Source organism: Rhodnius prolixus, unplaced genomic scaffold, assembly GCF_049639745.1.
Source record: "Rhodnius prolixus isolate KJV_2025 unplaced genomic scaffold, Rpr scaffold_10, whole genome shotgun sequence".
NCBI classification, from domain to species: domain Eukaryota; kingdom Metazoa; phylum Arthropoda; class Insecta; order Hemiptera; family Reduviidae; genus Rhodnius; species Rhodnius prolixus.
The window spans coordinates 4,270,463-4,292,506 of NW_027411615.1; the positions used below are offsets into that span (position 1 = coordinate 4,270,463).

The window sequence follows — 22,044 nt, forward strand, 5'->3', positions numbered from 1 at the left end:
ATAATTATTTGATAATTTTAGGAGAGTTGCGTTTAATTACCAAAAAAATTGGAAACCTCCTGCCACATATTTAAGTGATCAATATCTTTCATTCAAAGGTTCAAACTTATTTCTTAATTTATCAAATAATGCACTTTACTCAACTTGTGAAGCATGTACTGTGCCTTCAAAGGTGCCTCCTCAAATACAGAGAGCAGTTGATAACCTCCTGGCTAACCTGGCTTGCGAGCCAGAGGAGGCACCTTTGAAGGCACCGTACTTGATTCCGTTAAAAAGTCAAAATCGATGGCTGAAAATGTGCAAAATTAGGTTAAGGAAAATACTAGAGAAGCTTTAAACCACACTTTTCACTGAACTGTTCAATTTTAGAATTATTTAAATGAAAAGAGAGAAATATAATTAAATTTAAAGCACTCTTGTTTTTGTGTTTTCATTAATTAAAAACATTGCATTTAAGCCCTTTATAAATGTAGGAACTAAGTCCTACGCGACCTACGTAGCAAATCAGCACAAAGTAAAAGGTCATCCAAGAATGAAATGTTTCTAGAACAAAGATGTTTCTGTCACGCGAAGAAAATAATTTCCTATTAATAAAACCATTTTCCTGGAAACAGAGGAGGAAATCCCCATAAACTAATTTTCTTTTATTAATAATTAATATTTTCATGTGATCATATTATTGTTGTAATATTATTGAATTTCGATAGAGGAAAGTTAAATGATGTCCACTTTTATTTTTGACGATGAAACACCTGGTGGTAATGTGGGCCAGATAATTTAGGAGAAACTTGCAGCTTCGTAAGAAGCCTAGAAACCAGAAGGAAAAGTCCCACATAATCATATGAACCTTTAAATATTAAAATATTTCATTTTAAACGATGCGTTGAACAATAATTATAATTTATTTTCTACTTTGCGAAGCCGTGGGTCACCGCATGTCCATAAAATTTGACTCTGACTATCGTGGTTTTAATATCTTAGTCTTATGATCTAATAATCTGACTAGAACAGCCACACAATTATCTACAGTTTTTTTGCTTTTTTTGGCATTGGCTTTCGCCATACAGCTAGCATCGTCTAGATGCTTATCACTAGAATATCACTCACTCTCCATTCTTACTTATAAATATATTCGCTTCACTCATTCATCCCTCTACTATATACAACTATTTACATACAAACTTACAACTAATGGATGCAGCAGTACTCTATATTCCTGCCATCCTTATAGCTTAACCGAAATTCCGAAATTAAAATCACCGTAATCCTTCTCTTAATCATTTTCTTCCATTCATTCTAATCGGCTATAACTTTTAAATACATTCATATTTCTTAGCTAGCTCTACTACAGATTTAAGCACATAGATGTTGCTGGAGAATATTATGCCTTCGTAGCGAAATGGTGCATCTAAATACCTGTATAAGTCGTCGAAACATTCGTTTCCTTTCTACCACATAACGTGGACATATCATTATTATATTGTCTTGAAATCCTCCTCTTCATTGCAAACTATAGATAGATAATATTTTATTGTTTAAGATAAACTTGTACAATGAGTCTGGTATAAACGAAATAAACAATTCTTCTGAAAAAATATACCTACTGTAACATTAAAATAATAATAATATTAATAAATAAAAAATGAACCAATCTTTTTAATATAAAACCAAGAGCACAGACTTAACAGTAATAATGAGACAGTATCCAGAGATAAAACACCTTTACATTTTTTTTTTTTTTTTAATTTTTTTTTTTTATTTATTTAGATCTTAAGTGGTTTTTCTAATGGTGTTTAAGATAAACAAAAACAAAGAATTTATTTTTTGAATGCTGTCTAAATTCAGCAAGCGATCTGATTGGGCATCACTCTCAGATTCTGTTAAATAGTGTTCTAAAAACTTTTCACGGTTACTATAATTAGCCTGACATTCTACCAGCAGATGATTCAACGGATTTAAAATTATTTGTTGACAAGTTGGGCAGTCTTGATCGGATGTCATGTTGAGGAGAGAACCTTTGAAGAACAATTTTATCATATTATCACCACTGAGCCTCAATTGACTAACTATTCTTAATTTTTCAAAGTTAATTTTGTATTTCAAATAGGTTTGTGGTTGGTAATAGTTGAAGTCAGTTACACGTCTGTAGGTGGAACTAAATTTTGAATTAAGAGCCCGATCTATATCTTTACTAAGTAAGGTTTATCAACTACATCATTTGAAATAAAATCACTGTCCATTGTATGAAAGATATGTACGTCACCTAATGATTCCCCCCAGGATCTAACCATTGACACCCAGTTGTATTCATTGCTATAATGATCATTGGTATCCAGGGAACATAAAAATCTGAAACATTGTTTCGGAAGCCTATCCTCAGGAAGAGAGAGTAATTTTGTCCAATAATTAATGATTCTTTTAAAAACAAACGAACTTAACGGAGCTCTACCAGTTTCAAGCCTTATCATGTAGTGAGGGGTACACTGTGACCAGTAAAATAAACTTCTTAGAAATTTAGTTTGTGCTGTTTCCAACACATCCAAATACCTTAAAGCCCACACCTCAGAACAGTATAAAGTTGTTGATGCTACCATAGAGTCAAATAGAGCCATTTTCGTTTCCCAAGCGTCACTTTTGCTCTTTATTAAAATGCTCCTAACTTTAGCGCCGGCTATTACCGACTTTTGTAGAAAAAAATCTGAAGCGGCTTTAAATTTTCCACTCGCAGAAAAGGGGACTCCCAGATAAATATAGCTCCTACAATAATCTAACTTTAAACCCCTATAAAACAGTGGCTTCAATCGCTTTAATCTGGGTGACTTATGGAACACTAAAACTTTTGTTTTTTGGGAATTTATTGATAAACAATTACTAGAACAATACTGATCCAAGAGTTTTAAATTTTTCTGTGCATCGTACCAGGAGTATCCAAATATTACCAGGTCGTCTGCGAACAAGAGCATATTAATCTGAGTTGAAGCAGTGAGTTTAATTCCGTTCGCTTCATTTTCTTTAAAATAAGACACTATATCGGCCAAAAATAAAATAAAGAGGACCGGACTAAGACTCTCCCCTTGTAACAAACCAGTAGATATTCCTATTTCTTCTGATAATTCATTTTCCAACTTAATCTGCATTACGGCACTGTCGTAAAGGGTCTTCATAATTCTAATAATTTTTCCACTTACACCCATTTTAAAAAGTTTATCCCACAGTAAGTCATGTTGAACCCGATCGAACGCTTTCTTAAAATCCGTTAATCCGCTTTCATTGCAAACTATAGTTAATATCTAAAGTTCTATCTTTGAACTTTTATTTAAATTCGAAATTTTTGAAGACCGTACTTAACAACAAGGTTGATACTAGAGGAAAACACGCCTACTCCACCTGAAGGCTAATTTTATAGCAGTAACATCAAGAAACTCCAGACAATATAGAGATTATATTCTTCAGACTTGTGACTGTCTCTCCTCGACTAACTAAAATCGACTCCTTCCACGAGATATCTTCTATTATCTTCGTACATCCAAAACCGTCTGCTGAAACTCCTGTCTGTCCACTCTAGATTGTCACCCTAATTCTGCCGCGAAATAGCCACCATTCCCTACAGTTATAGTTCGGGATCCTCAACATATATTATGTACGTATGAATATACATATTTACTGAAGTAAATAATGTACAGAAAACTAAGTAATGTGCATTTTATTTATTGAGCTGGATAGTACTTTTATAAAGGGGCAAACAAAAAAGTGAATAGAACATTTTATGAATACCAGATTACTCGGATAATTATTCATATGAATAGTAAAAACTCATGAAGGTTATTTAAAAAATAAAATTGAAGAGGTTATACAGATACGTTTTATAATAACCTTTTTTGTACCACATGTTAAAAATCCGTGGCGCCATCTTTTCTTCGTTTCCTATTCGCTATTCACAAAGAATATCACAATGCAGCCTAACCAACTAATTGCTGCGCATATTAAACATTTAAAAAAAAAAAAAATCTGCATTAAAAAGAAATTTAAATAAGTAGAAATGAAACAAAGGTAAACTAAGTAAAAAGTCCATAATTACTCTGGTCTGAATACAAAAGTTTTTTCATTTTTTTGTGTGTCTGCGGATTACCGTGTTACTCAACTTAACTTGGTACAATCTTTTTCTCTGTTTTCTTTAAGTTGGAGGGGAGGAATTCTGTAAAGTTGACTTTTCTAATGAGTATGAGGCACACTTTCTCTTAATTTCTCTTGAAAAGAGAAACAGTCAAATTACTTGAGAAAACCCAGCCTATGAGGTTAGTATCTAAAGCTCTTAGAGGCTCTATGAAGGCGATTTATTCTGCCATTTAAAGAATAAATAAATTGATAAATATTTAACACTGAGAGGAATGGCGAAGATTTTCTTTTAGCCCGAAGACTGTGGAAATCTCTTCGTGAGTTTTTCCGGAATTCCGCTTTCCTAACAACTCAAAAAAAAGAAAAACGATATAGCACTTAATTTCTGTGTCCTCCATTTCCCAGTAGAATCTGCACAGGAGTGGTCGCGTTTCTAGGTGTTCCTCGAATTAACAGAGTGTCGCCTGTGGAAATCCTCCTCAGCATCTCAGTTTTGGAAGCTCTGCTGGCTTCCTTCTCCTTCTTGAGTTTCTGCTTCTGAAGGCCTTGCTTCCGGGATGTAGAAGGATATAATATACCACTCCTTCTTAGAAAAGTAGACGCGCAAACAAATCGAAAGATAATCATTCCAAAATAATAATAATAATAATCATCATCATGAAAATAATTGAAGAAAACCGGAAAATTAATTCCCTACAATGACACTTCCGGATGTACAATTTTTTGACCAAAACGTGGCAGATCACGTGATAGCATCTACATATACAGGGTGTTCATTTTAAGACGGCTCAAATGCATTTCATGCTTAAACGGTTGTTCTGAGCGAAAAATGGTAGAGGAAAAATTTGTTGCCCGTCACCTCTAGTTTCAGAATATGTGACTTGATTTTAGATTCCTGCCCCCGCGTACGCGGCTGACGCGCTACCAAAAGTGAGGGTTCGCGGTTGACCCCCATTTTCATATATACAGTTTTAAAGAGTATAAATAGTTGAGAAAGAAACCGGAAACCGCAATTCGATATTTTCAAAATTAAAGGTGCTAGGCCATTTCAAAATCTGGTATTTATTAATCATATTTCAATTTTTGTAACTTGTTATCAAAGAGAAAGAAGAGCACGCGATAGGTCATTTTTATGTTTCATCCCCTGTCTATTAAAAATATTTCCAAGGCAGTAAAGCTAGTATTTTTCTTAATATCGGGAAATAAGTCGTTTTCCGAGTGATTTTTCTAAGAAAAATCAAATGTTAAAACCTTTAGATGTTCTCGAGCATACACAAAGTGGCTAAAAATTAATTTTACATCTGTTACAAACAAGAAGGTTTGATAATTATTTGGTAATTTTGGGAGAGTTGCGTTTAATTGCCAAAAAAATTGGAAACCTCCTGCCACATCGTATTTAAGTGATCAATATCTTTCATGTAAAGGATCAAACTTATTCCTTAATTTATCAAATAATGATTTTAAGCAGCTTTTGCAAAATTTACTGTACCTCCAAAGGTGCCTCCTTTGGCTTGCAAGCCAGGTTAGCCAGGAGGTTATCAACTGCCCTCTGTATCTGAGGAGGCACCTTTGAAGGCACAGTACATGCTTCACAAGCTGGAGTAAAGTGCATTATTTGATAAATTAAGGAATAAGTTTGATCCAGGTCAGCCGCGTATGCGGACAGGAATCTACAATAAAATCAAGTCACATATTCTGAAACTAGAGGTGATGGGCAACAAATTTTTCCCCTACCATTTTGTGCTCAGATTAACCGTTTAAGCATGAAATGCATTTGAGCCGTCTTAAAATTAACACCCTTTAAATACTGGGTGAACACGGAGTAGAAGTCGAAACTTCGGGAGGTGATTCAGCAGCTCAAATTCAATCGAGGATAAAAAAAATTTGAAAGCTAGACCAAAACAAAAACGTAACATATAGTTTACTTCGTGGGTTTTTCCGGAATTCCGCTTTCCTAAAAAGTTATTAGCGATTGGTGCGTTTTAAATGGATCACCCTGTATTTATATATTTGTATTTTCTCCAATTTTCTTTTATTGTAAATTGTTTAAATTTAGCAAAATTAAAAAATAAATAAATAAAATCTAAATTTTGTTATTGCCAAATGACTCTTTCAAACCGACATAATAAAGAATGTAATATAATACTTTTGCCAGATCAAATTCACCACAATGTCCAATTTTTCATGATTACTAAGAGACTTTTCAGGGCTCATAAATTCATATTAGTCATCATTGGGAGATAACTCGTGACCAATATTAACACGTGAATCAAAATGTCACGTGCGATCACGATATGAGGGCCATCACGTCCATCTCACGTGGTATTATTTACCGATCGTTTACAATCCGCTCATACATCAGGATTATCTTTGTGCTTGATGCCAATATTTTTGTTGGTCCCCTCCCACCCACTTACAGAGAGAGAGAGAGAGAGAAAGTTAACCGGAAAAAAGTAAAATGAACTTCCGTTATTACAATCGGAAGTTTACGCCTCCTGTTTTAATGAAGAAAATCATTAAAATACTTTTAAGAAATTAAAAAAGTAAAAAATGATTTTTTTTCCCTAAAAATTTAAAAAAAGATATGGGTACTCTATTAAATTAAATAAACTGAATCAATGGTTAAAGTTTTATGTACTAAGTAATAAAATATCGGGTTCGTTATGTTAACTTTACTATTTATTCAAACAAGGCTGTGGTACTTCCAAAATGGAAGCTATACGTCATGTAAATATTTAGTTATATACTTTACATATGAACAGTGTACATCTGTCAGCGAAACTTTGTCGTCCTCCCTTTAGGTTGTGCCTTTAGGGAGCCTCCCTATTTAGTACTTCATATTTACCCATTTATTCTACCTACCAAATTATTAATAGCATGTTTAAATAACATTTCTCTAAAACTCGTTAGCAATAAAAGGTTGTTTTCACCACCTTTAACCGGATAGGTATTTTGAAGGTCTTTTTCATGCGAAAAACTGGTTTTCAGCAAAATGGTCTGTTGGAGGAAAAATCGTAAAATTTTTTTATTTTTTTTTTAAGTGTAACTTTCCCATATATCGTAAGGTTTTTTTCTGTTTTCCATAAACCCGACAACTTCGTAATTTTCACTACACGATGTCTCTGCTAAACTTTGATGTATTGGGTAAGCTCATCTCTTGTAAATTTCTGATTGAAATTCAAAAAAATTATTAAAAATCGGGTGAACGAAATGCATTAAATAATAAGGCCCAAATTTTTTAAAGTAAATTTAATTTTTTTTTTGCTACAATCAGCGTGTTGGCGCTATTAAAACTGTCCGGTAGGACAGTTGTATAAGGGTTGACCATCAAAAACTGCACGAAAAAGTGTAACGTTGAAAAACACCCAACTTTGACAATTTTTTTCTATTTTTCTATAAAAGATAAAATTCCCAAATTTTCTTTAAAATAAAGGGCAAATCCTCCTTTATAACTGTAATTTTTTTGCAACAACCCAGATCTAATAGGTTTCGAGAAAAAAGTTGCCGAAAATGAGCAAAAACGGCTTTTTCAAAAAATGTTCTTGTTCTTGTTGTTGTTGTTGTTCTTCTTCTTCTTCTTCTTCTTGTTACCTTTTTTGTAAACAACGTAGCGCCTAAACGCGTGAACCGATTTTCATGAATGAGGTGTCATTCGATTCGGAATTTTATGTAGATGTGCCTTTTGGGGGTCTCGGCCCCGTACATCGAATGGGAGAGGAGTTAGCCCCCTTTATGTAAGGCCCCCTCCAAAATTATTATTACTAATTACTCTGTAAATCTTGACCCTTTTTTTTTATAAAATTTGGTAGGATGATAGGGTTAGGGCTCCCCTACCTAACAATAAAGCGACGATCTGCTCTTACACTTGTTAAGGGGAAGTATAGCAATCGTTTCAAATTATCGACACGTGAACCGATTTTCATGAATGAAGTGTCATTCGAATCGAAATTTTGTACAGATTTGTACTTTAAAAGTCTCGACGCTATGCCTCATAAGGAGGGGAGTTCGCCCCACCCAAATAAGGCCCTTTCTAAAACTATTATTACCAATATTTCTACAAAGCTTAGTCCGATTTTGATAAAATTTAGCTCAAATAAGTGGTTAAAGTTCCTTTACGTGGCTGTGAAGTGCCATCATGCTCTTACACCTACTAAGAGGAAGTACTGCAATCGTTAAAATTATCAATGAGTGAACCGATTTACATCAATGAATTGTCGTTCGATTCAAAATCTTTGCCTTTTAGGGAGAAGTACTGTAATCGCAGTTTATTTTTCTTGCTCCTCTTAAAAGGAAGTACTGAAATCGCAGTTTAATTTTGCTATTTACGTACAAATACCTTCCTATTTTATTCAAAACGCTTTCTCAAAAAAATGGTTATTGAGGATGGTTTGGGGACCGCAACTATAATCATTCTTTAAAAAGATCTCTCCAGTGGTTGTTACGGTTCCGATTTAACACCTTATCAGGTTATAATGATAGAATAGCTTATTCCAAATTTTAAAAAATCTGTAAAGCAGACGTAACTTTGCAAATAGACAAAAAGGAAAATCTATCCAAAAGGTACAAAAATCTCCTTAACAAAAACTTACAGTTTTAAAAGTTAAGTATAAGGGTTGATTAAACGCCAAAAGGTACACAAATCAGCAGTTCCCAACATTTCATTAATACTTCATTGATATAATTTAAGTAATTTTACTGCATTAACTTTTCCTTCACATTTTTTAGAATTTATTAGATGTCACAGACCCTTATGCTGGCCATTTTCGTCTACAAAATATTTATATAGACAACAAAAGACTAATTTATACTTCTATTTTAAAAACCCATCTGGGCGTATAGAATAGAGGGAATTTAATTTAAAAAAAGAGGATTACAATAAATGAAAATCGTATAAGTGAATCTTTAGACTATAAATAAACTAGATACGGACGAGAAAAGATAGTCGATAGAGTCTGTTCAGTTCTGTTCTCGACTACTCAAAAGACTCTTAGACGATAGATCAAAAACTCTCTCTGGACAACAAAAGACTAATTTATACTTCTATTTTAAAAACCCATCTGGGCGTATGGAATAGAGGGAATTTAATTTAAAAAAAGAGGATTACAATAAATGAAAATCGTATAAGTGAATCTTTAAAGACTATAAATAAACTAGATACGGACGAGAAAAGAATCGAATGATGCGATCGAAGATGAATATGTTCAGAGTTGAAAAAGAAAAACCAACGAAGAAGAAAGAAAATATAAAACCAAATTCACTGTGGATATTTTGACTTTTAAGGGCTCAAATTGATGGGATCATAGACACCAGTTGCCTGTGTGAGTGGAGATGAGATCGAGTTATCAATTGGGTTCCCTAAAGTTGAACACATCAACTAACTTCTACAATGATCGGTGAGTGTTCAGGTTTATAAGTCAGGGTTCGGCAAGCTATTTTAAGTAGAGAGCCATTTCTCCTTAAATAATTTTAATAAATCTTACCAAGAGCCGCAAGGATGATAATGTACAAAACTCTGTAGATCATTTGTGGTCACAAATTATTATTTTATGATATTCAATAACATTTAAATGTTTTATATATTTATTTTCACATATTGCAAAGTAAATATACAAATAAATAATAACGAATGAAAAGGCGGCAGTCCTATATAATTATGTACTTAATTTTAATTTAATTCTATTCAAATTACTAACCAATCACATTTAAAATTCTTTTTGAAAAAATATCTTTACTTTAATAAATGAAATTTTCATTTGTTTCAATAAAATTGAAATATACAATATATTTTGGACAGGCTGAAGAGCCACACAATTTGGATAAAACAGCCGCATGCGGCTCGCGAGCCGCGGGTTGCCGACCCCTGGTATAAGTGAAACAGTTTCTGGATTGGTTAGGCTGGCTGATGTTTAGGTTAAGCCAAGATTTCCATTAGAAAAGAATCCACTCCTTTCTATGAAATGGAACGGAAATAGAATCAACAATAATGATTTGCATGGCAGTTCCAACAATCACCCACATTTAGTACACAAATCAGACCAAAATCTATGACTTTGTGCCGTTTTTAACCATACCATTTATTCTATTTTAATTTTTTAAAAAAGTGAACGTAAAAATCATTGAACGTGATTAGAAATAGTTTTTGTCATGATCAGGTAAATCGTTAAAAAGTACTCATTAATCTTTACAAATAAATGAGTATAATTCAATAATGATCTTTATCTCGATTATTACATTTTTTGGGGGGAATTTAAGGCGCATCAACATCTGAAGTCATTAGCGCCCAGTGCACTTGTTACAGTCCGATGACCAGACAGTAAACTGTAAGAAACTTTTAGGATGAAAAAACAAAATCTATGTAGACAGCAATTGGATTCGATCCCAGAATCTTCGCGTTGGAATTCAATACTTTAACTAATTATTGTTCATTGCTTTTGGTGACTGCTTCAGTAATCCGGAAGCAAGAAAGAATAATGCCAATTTCAGTTATTATTTTGCCGAGCTTTCTGCCTTAGGGACTAGGTCATCTTCTGAGCTTATTGACAATATAATTATTCGTACATTGTTATTGTAAAGTTGGTGTGTATTCTGTCCTATCTGGTTATGAACTGATGGCTCATACAACATTAATAACAACGTTCGACTTTACAGTAACAATTTAAAAATATTTTATTGTCATTAAGCCCTAAAGATGACCCAGTCCCTAGGCAGAAAGCTCGGCAAAAATAATGACTGAAATTGGTATTATTCTTATTTTCCTAAGCTCATTTTCTTTTATTATAATTCCATTATTTATACAGATTTTTAATTTTGACTTTTATCCATGAATATCGTCTTCTAGATCTTCTAAAACAGAAAAAGTGTTTTTCCAGAAATTGGTCTGTTGTTGTTTTTGTAGATGTTGGCAGGGGAATTGTTGGGAGAGGGGATAATACAAATCGGAAATCCAAATTCGATAACTGGTTTAGTTGGCCCTCCTGCAATGAGCTTTTACAGAAAAACACCCAACCGGAAATGCCTCTTTACTGAAGTTTTTCCCCCTCAAAAAAAAAAAAAAAAAAAAAAAAACGGTTCTTTCTGTTTCCTGTATGCTTGGGAATACCCATTTCGTGCGGATACATCTATTAGATTTTCTTTAAACAATTTCTTATTTAAGGAGTGAGGATGTTCGCTACCTGTCAATTATTAAAAGGAAATAAGCTTATAAGGAAAATTCCAAATTTAAGAAAAATCATTTCCCACTTTGCTATTTATTTTTTTCAAAATTTTATCGCTTAAATTGGGAAGCTGGAAAAATTCAGTTGAAAATTTGCATCAGATTTTATATACACAAAATCTATAAAGTGGAGAAATTTTAATTATTATATTTTATAATATATACCTATATATTTTTTTTTTTATACAAGAAAATATTATATTATGTATTTACCTAAATTAAGCATGTGCGATACAAGGAAGTATACGTGATTGCGTTTGAAAAAACGTTCGATGAGCGGAGAGAGCACAAGGAGAGCTATAATCGGTTGGAAGTTGCTCGCGATACTGGAGCCCAGAAGCCTTAGTCGCTCCCGCCCCCGCGCAAACGCAATCCACTGCCACCTACTTTAGTTTTAACCAGTTGGTACTACACCACTTGCATCACGCATACACACTGACACAGAGGCCATCTACACGAATTACCATATTTTCTTATTGGCGATTTACGCTGCCGCTAAAAGTGGTTACTCCTCCAGTCAAAATAACCTTCGACCCACAAAAAAAAAAGATAAAAGAAAAAACACATGCCTCCCACCCTCTCTCGTTTCTGCTCCTTCCTCTTTCTGTCACACTCCTTTTTACACTGTTTTCACTTCCGCTATACATTTATTTCACTACCGTTTGTCCAGCTGTAATAAAAACCCAAAAATTGTCATCGTCCACTCCCTATTTCCGTTTTACTTCCACCAACTGCAGTGATGGAAACTGTTCTTTCTTCCTCTTCCTCTACAGGATTTCCTGGATTTTTACTTCCCCCAGGAAAACATCTCTTATAAAACATCTTCATTTATTTATTTTTTGTTTCCACAAACTCCTTTACTATAATCCTTTTCTAAAATAACTATAAATTCTTGTCAGCGGAAATTGAAAAATAAATTCTAATAAGACAGACGATGAACACAGAAATGAAGTAAACTCTGAATTTAAATGAATAACTATAGCAAAATAACTTCCATCTTTATTCTGTTTTAATTTTCCATCTTGTTTTTCTTTTAACTGAGATAGATTTTCTTAACAGTTTTCTTTACCCTACGTGAAAAGCAGAAAATAATTTTTTTTTTTTAATTTTGTGAACACACTCAGATACTTTCTTGTAAAGAACATTTTTCACGTAGGGTAAAGTCGGGTGAGATGGCCACCATTTTATTTGGAGGGTGCCTGCAAATTTTTGGTAAGGGCTAGGCTTACTTTATTATTATTTTTGGAAACCTCATACGCTCACAAACATAAGGTAAGGTAAAAATTTCAGAAAAAATGCTGAGGGAAACATTTTTTTATTCTTACAAAAAAAAATAGCAATTGGCCATCTATCCCCACTGGGTTGGGTGAGTTGGCCAATCTAACTTGGGGGAGATGGCCACATATTGTAAATGAAATTGCACTAGTAAAACGTAAAAATAACAGATAAAAATGAATGGTTATTAATATTTACTTATTATTCTTCTTTTTAAATGCGCTTTTACTACAATTTTGGCAAGCGTATGCAAAAGATGCAATTTTCGTGGAACCACTTCCGGCATGCATTCCAACCAATCTTTTTTTTCTGGTCTTGTTGTAGCTTTCCCCATATCCTGTACATTCAGTTTCATCGATTTCTAAAATGGCATCACTTTCCTCTTCAAAATTCGATTCCTGTTTCGTCCTCTTCATCGGAACTTTGGGGAAGGTGAGCGTTTTCTTTTTCGGACAATCCTTTCTTTCAGAATTGTCTCTTTGGGGATGAGAATATTTCTTAGTTGGTTTGGATTTCTTTGCAACTCTGTTTTTCACAACAGCAATGTGCTCGAGAGAAGTTAATAAAGTGACAACAGACTTGGCTCGTTTTCTTGCAGAGACGACAGTTTGGGTGTGGGGTTAATACGATCTCAAATTTTCTTCAGTATAATTTCCGCGGTTAGTGTTCTGTCTTTTATGCTTTGAGTTGGCATTTTTCTGCAATGAATTGGAAACTGAGCCAAACTATAACAAATAAAAAAAGTAAAAATAATTGGCCATCTATCCCTACTGTTTGATGGCCATCTGTCCCGAATGCTAGAGAGAGATGGCCATCATGATAAACATAACACAACGCATAATTTTTAACAGTTTTAGAGTTTAGGATTCATTAATGTAGACTGTATTTACCTAATCCTAATATGTAGAAAACAACACTAAAATTTCGACACATACATTCGCTGCAGCACGCAATATGCAACTATCATAAAATTTTTTGTTGAGACGATAATGTTTTTATTCTCTGAGTTAATTAATAACGCTTTGACGCAGACCAAAATGAACTCACTGTAGTCAGACATGAACGTTCATCACTGGAGAGGTCACGCAGCGCCGTCGGACGACATTTCGGTTAAATTTCGGCTGTTGGCCATCTCTCCCGATTGGCCATCTCACCCGACTTTACCCTAATTAAAGTTTCTAAAAATTTGTAGGATTTTTCCTTTTTTCGTGAAAAATCTTAAAATAAGGGAAAATTTGATGGAAACTCAACTTTGTTTCAATCTTACATGTGTGTACGTGTACGTAGGAAACACAAATATCTCAAAGATCGTAAATTCATAAAATGCTCAAGAACTTAAGAGGAATAAAAGTTACTTTCGGTTACTTCCTTCTGTTGGTACTTTAAATTGATCTTGATTAGAATATTGGGCCACTCTAGCTTTCCAGGCGGAGCAACCAAGAGACCCCTTTGTTGTGGGCTTGTCATCCTGTAGGATAAACTTCTCCAGTTTTCAAAGCCCAGGGTTTGCTCGCTAGTCCTTTTTTTTTGCGTATTATCTTCAACTCCAAGTGCCCGAGGTTCTGTAACGCCATCAGGTTTTATGTAAGACACTGGCTTAATGATCTCCCCTTACAGATGGTTTAAGGGTTGGATCCACGCAAATTTGGGATACCCATCGCTTGGAGTAGCCTATGGTGGTCTGTAGAAAAGGCTGCGTTATGCCGGCACGCCAGTTATGCTGTTCACTTCACTGGAATCCATAGTTTCTCTATTCAGAATAAATGCTTTCCTGGTGTTTTCGACACAGTGGACAACGAGAGCTATCTTCTTCCTGGCTGGAGTGCATAATGAAATTAGCTTTATAACCCGCTTCCAATAATGCATTGGAAAAAGTTATATTAAAGAAAATTGTATTCTTATAAAATCTAGAGGAAATTAATTGTATAATTAAAGTAAAAGTAAAGTAATGCCTATTTTTTTCAGGCCGGCTTTACTTCCAACTACCAAATTAGGTGTTGTGGACGGAGGCGGTTAGTGAACGTTCTTTACTATTAAATTTCTCATATTAAACATTAAATAAAATCCAAGGCCTAGACCGGGAATCGAACCCACTAAACCAACAATACATCTTAGCATTGCGGGTCTCGCCTCTTAACCGCTCGGCTACTGTGGCGCCTAATTGTATAACTAAATTGTATTTTTTAAGGGACTAAATTTAAAAGTTCACCCCAAGTAGCAGAAGCTCACAAAAAACAACCTTCCAACACCTGTAAAAAGTATTTCAGCAAAAAGAGGCGTTCAATAAATAATAAATAAGATTGCTCTAAGCCCTATTTATTGTTGATTTAGACAGTCTTAGTTATATAACATAAACGGCCGCATAGCGCCACTTTGGCTGCTTGGTTATGGAAGTTCCGGTGTATGTTCTAGATGAGTAGCCGAGAAGAAGTAGAGTATTCGAGATAGTAAGTGTGTTATTATCGTTTCTGGTCACATCTTCACTTTTCTTGCACGACCATATGGCTCCCTAGACGGCTCTGCTATACTTATCAACAACTATAATGAAAAAACAATATTCCCTCTTCTTATTTCCACTTTTAGTTATACTTTTAAGCTTCTTTTTTCTCTTCTTTTATCAATTTTCTGGGTCATAAACTTTTCTTTTGGTTTAGTTTTCCATTAAAACTATTGCAAACCATCTACAGCATTTTAAGTTTGGTAGTTAATGTTTGGGTTGATCATATGTTTAAACAAATACCGCGAACATAAAATATTATGCTACTTTCTGGGGTGTTTAAAATATACCCACAAACCTGGTAAGAATATCCTTAATTTAATTCTTAAGCTTTAATTCAAAGTATGAATTTTTACTTTTAAAAAAATGAGTTGGCTTTATAAGTTCATTACGATGAAATAATTATCAAGGGAAGTATATGACGTCTAGAACCCCTTCTTACGTCATCTATCTAGATTTATAGATCTCTTATCTTTTATTTAGAATATGCTTCTTTCAAGGTCAGCTGAGCTGAGCGGGAATAAGTGGGATGAGATGATGAATTTGAAAAGAATTTATAACAAAAGTTGTAAAAATTTCAACACAATATATTAATTCAAAAACCGATTTCACTGAAATAAGACTAATTATTTAAGTTTAGGACTATGATAAAGCATTCATTGCGTTTAGTAATTAGTAAAAAATACATAAAATTAAAAAAAAACTATTTATACACGCAACATCAACTGAAATCTGTGCCAAATGAAGAATTGATCTTTTGCGGCCAGCATTCCACGAACTGAACCGAAGATACAACTGGTTTAACTCCCCCAACTGTCGGCAAAGACAAGCTTTCGCTCTTTCTAGTTGAGAAGTGCGTCTTCTTCTTCTGTCTATAGTAAGTGCGTAGGCCAGGGATAAAAAGGAAAACAAAAAATGGACGAATCGGTACGTTTGTCCATCACCAAAATATAATATTCCATTGCACATTGGACAGACATCAGCGGTACGTCTTATTGCACATACTACTTAGAAAATCATCCAGTTAAGGAGAGCTGTACACTTTGAGGTTATACCCATTGGTAGACAAGCGGAGGCTAGGTTAGTGTCAGGTGGAAGACTGCAAGTTTGGCGGTTTGTGCAGCCTCATATTTATATGTTCACAATAGATTGTACGGTGATGTTACTCGCGAAACGATGAACGCTTGCTGGATTCCAGCCTAAGTAAGTATCCTAGGCTGCCCGCAAGACTTTTCTATAAGTAAGGGTGAAGAACTGAGGGTAAGTACAGTGGAGTCTCGGTTATCCGTCACCCTTATATCCGTCTATTCCAATTAACCGTCACTCTCCTCAGTATTTAAAAGTTAAAAAAAAAACCAAAAAATTATTTTAAAAAGAAAACTTTTTTAAAAATTTATTTTAAGTGTACAGAAATTTTAAAGAGTCCTTTGGCCTTAAAAAAAGAGTCCTTTTGTCTTTAAAAAAAAAATCTGGGGTTTACCCCCATTTGATACGGTACATAAAAGCAAATACATATACAAATAGAAACAAAACCGCCCACAATACCGATTAGATGTCGCAGACATTTGTATTCATTAATTTTAATACCCAATAGAATGAATTGAATAATGAAAGATACCTGACCTATAAGGCTTAAGCGTATAAACGTATAAAATATGTATACCAGTTAATACAAAGTTTAGTACAAGTTAAACAAAAGAATCTGGAAATTTTCCTGTTTTTTCCCATTATCCGTCTATTCGACTATCACGTCACGTGTCCGGTCCCGGTCATGACGAGACTCCACTGTAGTATCTCTCAATATGTATACCAGTCTCACTCTAGACTGGACTAGCTTGTTATGCTTCTACATAGTTCAGGGAGTTCCAGGGAGTTCAATGAGCCATTTAAGGGTCATTTAAGTACGAGCTTATTTCCGGCCCTATGGAATTTAAAGGAAACATAACCTCCATCAACTATTGTCCGGTTGCTTTTGATTCGTCTTTTTTCTATGACAGAATCTGCCCTTGTTTTTAGGCAGTGGTTTCCAACCTTTTTGTACCTGCGCCCCCTTTAAAAAAAAAAAAAAATTGTTGCGCCCCCTTAATTTTTCTAACAATCTAATTTCCTAAATACTCAACTGATATAATTTATTTAATGGGCTACAAAATAATATACAATATTATGTAAAAATTTACATAAAAAATAATTATTTATTACAAGAAATAATAAATTTAAATGTAATAAAAACAAATCTTACAAAAATACAAAAAAAAAAGAATATATAATTAATACAACATTATAAAAATTTAATGCGACGGTTAAACTTGTTTTTCAGCACAAATTTTATCAAACCGTGGTATCTTTGAAGAAATCGCTTTTCCTTTTTAATCACTAAGCGAGATCGATACTTTGTTTTTAAGACAGCTACTGTAGAAAAACCAGTTTCACATAGGTAAGATGTTACAAATGGCAATAAAATTTCTAAAGCTTTGTTTGTCAAAGTAGGAAAATCGTCCTTTACTCGTAGCCAAAACGTAACAATATTATTTTCGCCTTGAAACATCTGCTTTAATGCGCTATCACTAGATAAGACAATTATCATTTCCTGCTCTGCTGTCGTAAGGCCAAAATCATCATATCTTTCAATCACAAATGGGTTTCTAACCGCCCCGCCGGCGCTCGGCTCCAAACGCGAAAGCGAGATGTTTTCTTTCCAGCAAGAGTATGGAAGGATGTTTTAGCATTTGTGCCCGAAAAATTCGCGGCGAGGATTGTGGATTACGTATACCTTTTTTTCCTGATTCATTTTTTGGACACCTATTCGACTTTTTTGGTTTGTATTCGAAAATAATTTGGAAACAGCTGCATGCCCCCCTTGCAACAGTCTCGCGCCTCACAGGTTGGAAACCACTGCTTAGGTCTAGAAAACATCATTCTTTGGTCAGCAGCATATTTCTCTCCCAGCAGCCAATTCGAGACTCATCTCTCTAATCGAGAGCCGTTATCTCACTACCTTATAGCAACTGCTCCATCTTTCTAAGTTTAATCATTTTACTGAGAAACATCTTCGCGTAAAATAATTTATGTAAATAGCGTTAAGAGAATTTGGAATGAATTTTAGCACCATATTGCTTAAGATATCCTCTCTCTAATTATGCACGCCCCCTCCTACACAACAATCGGGTCCATTAAAATAAATGTTCTGCAACAATTTTTTGTTTTGTCCTTAAAAATTAAATTAAATATTCATTTTTTTTGTTTAAAGCGCCTAACATAGTAATTAAAAGTGAGCAACAAAGAACAAAACCTTTTATAAAAAATGCAGATTTTCCCCCAGCGTAAAAATCTCTTTAAATTTGTTTTAAATAAATATTTTCCTAAATAAATGTTCAAACATACACATTTAGGAACTTGGAAATTGAAATTAAAAACAAATATATTTAAACATTATGCCAACAGTAAGATAAAATAAAAAACCGCTAAAGCAAAAGCATAACTTGAAAGCATAATCAAGCATAAACAAAATGCGCTCGCAAACATGAACACAATTGCAATCGTATATTGCATTTTATTTGAAAATTTAACATGAACTAACCGCACAGAAAATAACCTTTTACTGAATTCTAAATACCACTCACCAATAACAAGAAGTCTGAATAAACATAAACTTACACACACATACATTTGGTACGCAAAGCAAAAGCAAACTTTACCATCATCTTTAATAACATTTATAGCCTCTAGTCTGTTTGCCAATGAAACCTGATGATGCCAGTATATAGTTAGATTGAGTAAATTATAATTAACACTAATATTAATTAGAAGGTAGAGACTGTCCCGCTATCATGAGTAATCAATGCCTTCCATTTCTGGATTTAACATTTCAGGAAGCTTTCTGGTGAATAAAAAAAAAAATGGCACCAGATTTGGGAAAATATTGCTACTGGACTTATCTATTGTAGCCACCAACTGGAGTCAGAAGTAACCACTCCGAAATTTCAATAACCCTGCTTCAAGCACTGTCACATATTGGAATAAAATGCCAATTGATTAATCATCAAAATATTAATTCTACTAACCAACAACTTCTATGCTCAGGAGTAGCCAAAGTATATGCATCAGACAGTGGCAAATGCTTGTTCCAAGCGCCTAGAGTGGTTGAAAAAAGTATGACAACTGTAGCAAGAGATGTGATCGCTTTTTTAATAAGCCCACAGCGTCAATGCTAGCCTTCTCTTTCAATTGCAGCGTCTCAAGTGTTTGTAGAGAAATCTGTCTGACCGGAACCGTCGTTTGTGTACGTAAGAGGTGTTAGTTTCGTTTTGCCGAAAACATGATACTACACATGTAGTAGAGCAACGAATTGTCGTGAAATTCCTCATGAAACTGGGTAAAACCGTTACTGAAACTTATCTTTTATTGAAAGAAGTTTATGGCGATGAATGTTTATCACGTGCGCGAGTTTTTGAGTGGTTTGAACGTTTCCAAGATGGCTGAGAAGACGTCGGAGATGATGACCGCCCCGGGTCGCCCTTCAACGTCCAAAACGGATGAAAATATCGATTATAATTAATTATCATTACTACCGTGAGGTGTTTGCCTTAACTCCGTGAAAGAGTAAGGAAAAGCGGCCCGCTTTGTGAAACAACAAGACATGGGTTCTCCAACAAGACAACGCGCCGGCTCACACTGCAAATAAAATGTTTTACAGCAATAGTCTCATTATTTAATAGCCACACTTCGTACACAATCAGTCTCCAGTCAGGAAGATCAATTCTAGGATTCCTAGTTAGTACATCTTTTTCCATCCAGTCTCCGCCAAGTAATCATTCCACTGAAAAAGCTTTCTGAAATTGAGGCAGGTTAAATCGCTATTTGGCAATCAAGACCATAAAATCTGAAGCAAACGTTAATACGAAAAAAAATCCGTATTGCTTTCTTCGCGGGATTATTGACAATCAGAACTACTGGAAAAATAAATAATGAACGGAGAATTGGCTAGTCCCTATCTGGCTTCATGATCATGAAATTTCCAGAATTAACAATTTAGACCGAGATAATGTTTATTATATCCAAACATAACTACAAAAACGCAGTGCATAATATTAAATAATATAGTATAAGGGAGGAGATTAGCTCATTTGTTAGCGTACTTGATTCCCGGGTTCGAGCCCAGCAGTTGGCCGTTAGATTGTTCTCTTTCTACAAGCATCTAACCGCTCATTGCCCGGTGATAGACAGTTTGGTACTCACTCGTAAAGTGAGATCACTGTTACTGCAATACACTGAAAAAAGAGCTCTGGGCACCAACAACCAGTTGATGATGCGACTTAAATGTTTATAAAAAAATCTATTTACTGAATCACCCTTTTTAATTAAAAAGCCGCAGGATCGCGTTTAATAAACCTATTGTGGTAGGTGGTTCCAGAACCAGGTCGAAGCTTTCTAAAGACAGCGCATCCAAGCCTATTGGTTGTCCAATTAATGAATGGATACAATCTTCTTAAAACAGTTGACATCATAAGGACAGCTGTCCTAATGCCCTTTATAGCTGAACACAACTTCTACATAACCTTTAGGTCCTCGATATTTTACACTATTTCTAAATCAGACAACCTTACTTCAGATGCTAAGTGAATTGTCAAATAAAGGTCACTTTATATAAAACGTGATCATTTAAATGTTACTTTCGATTATTTGTTCTTTTATTTTATTTATTTAGTATTAAACTTGTATATTTCTATATAATAATGTAGAATGTCAGTGACATATTGCGAAATGCCTTACAATCAAAAATTGCTCTTTAAATCAACTATGTTTCTCTGATTATTTATCAAATTTATTTATTTATTTATTTTACAATGATTGAACCATCATTATTATAATGCACTATATTTTCATGGTATATCTTTGTGAAACAGAAAATTATGTTACAGGGTCTAAGAAAGGCTGTACAGTCGCTGGATTAATTCACATTAAGACAAACTTTTGAAAAGATCTGGTTAAAAAGATTCAAAGCGTCAAGCCTATCAATTTGAAATAGAGGAACCAATCAAATCCATTGATGCCTGTAAAACTGATGTGGTAAGTCACACTTAAATAAAAATCATCCATGAGTTTACTTATGACGTGTCCATGACTTTAGTACTAACGCAAACAATAAACTAATTCCTGATTCCTCAATCTCAAGGTGTGAGTGGTATATGTGTTACGTCTATGTTGGCTGGTGTTTGCGAGACGATGAACCAGACTTTGTAGGTTTGTTAAACCTAAATAGAGTTACTAATCAACAACTAACTTTGCAAGCCCTACTAGTGGCTTGTCGGAATCAATGTTTCAGTAGGCAGGAACAACTCATAGTGTAGCCAAGATCCGTAATGAAATGGCTAGTCTAATTCCTATTGTAGGTGCAATATTATTTTTCAAAAAAATAAAATAAAACTAAATCGAAAAGCCCGTTTCAATGTTACGCTTAAAACAGTCAAATAAAAGTTTTCAAAAGTTTTTAATTATGAAAGGCAGATCAAAACTAAGTAAATATTATTACTATCATACAAATATATATTTTTTTTAAATAAGACAAAATAATGGGCAGCTTTAAGAAAAATATGATAGATAAATAAAAAATAAAAAAATTAAACTATTAGTTTAGATCAGAAAATATAGTAGTTCCAATAATGGCCACTAGATAGTAGGAGCTACCAATTAACCTTGCCCTTTCCACAATAACTTGAAATATTTAGTTTAAAAAGTTGCCGTTAGTTGCCGCCACTTACCGGCTATAGTATCTTCCAATGTCAAGACTGAAAAAGAAATATGATTATATTCGCTACTAAATATTAGTTGAAAATAAAAAATCCCGAACGGCTCTGGTTAAAAGATTATTTTAATTTATGTAATATTAAAATGAGGCAGAAATATAAAGTACAACAGGTCAAAAATTAGGCGGTACATTTCGTTA

General features: G+C 34.1%; 1 protein-coding gene across 4 annotated transcripts in view; it reads right to left on the minus strand.

The window, feature by feature from the left end:
• Positions 1 to 11,683, minus strand: part of LOC141457218 (lachesin-like) — a 492,403-nt gene extending 480,720 nt beyond the window's left edge. For 2 of the 4 annotated variants that reach the window (XM_074133882.1, XM_074133879.1), the window contains exon 1: positions 11,543 to 11,683. The gene's annotated coding sequence lies outside the window, so the exon portion shown is untranslated. The remainder of the gene's footprint in view (positions 1 to 11,542) is intronic. The other 2 variants (XM_074133883.1, XM_074133880.1) reach the window with 1 other exon arrangement.
• Between the last annotated feature and the right edge of the window lie 10,361 nt (positions 11,684 to 22,044).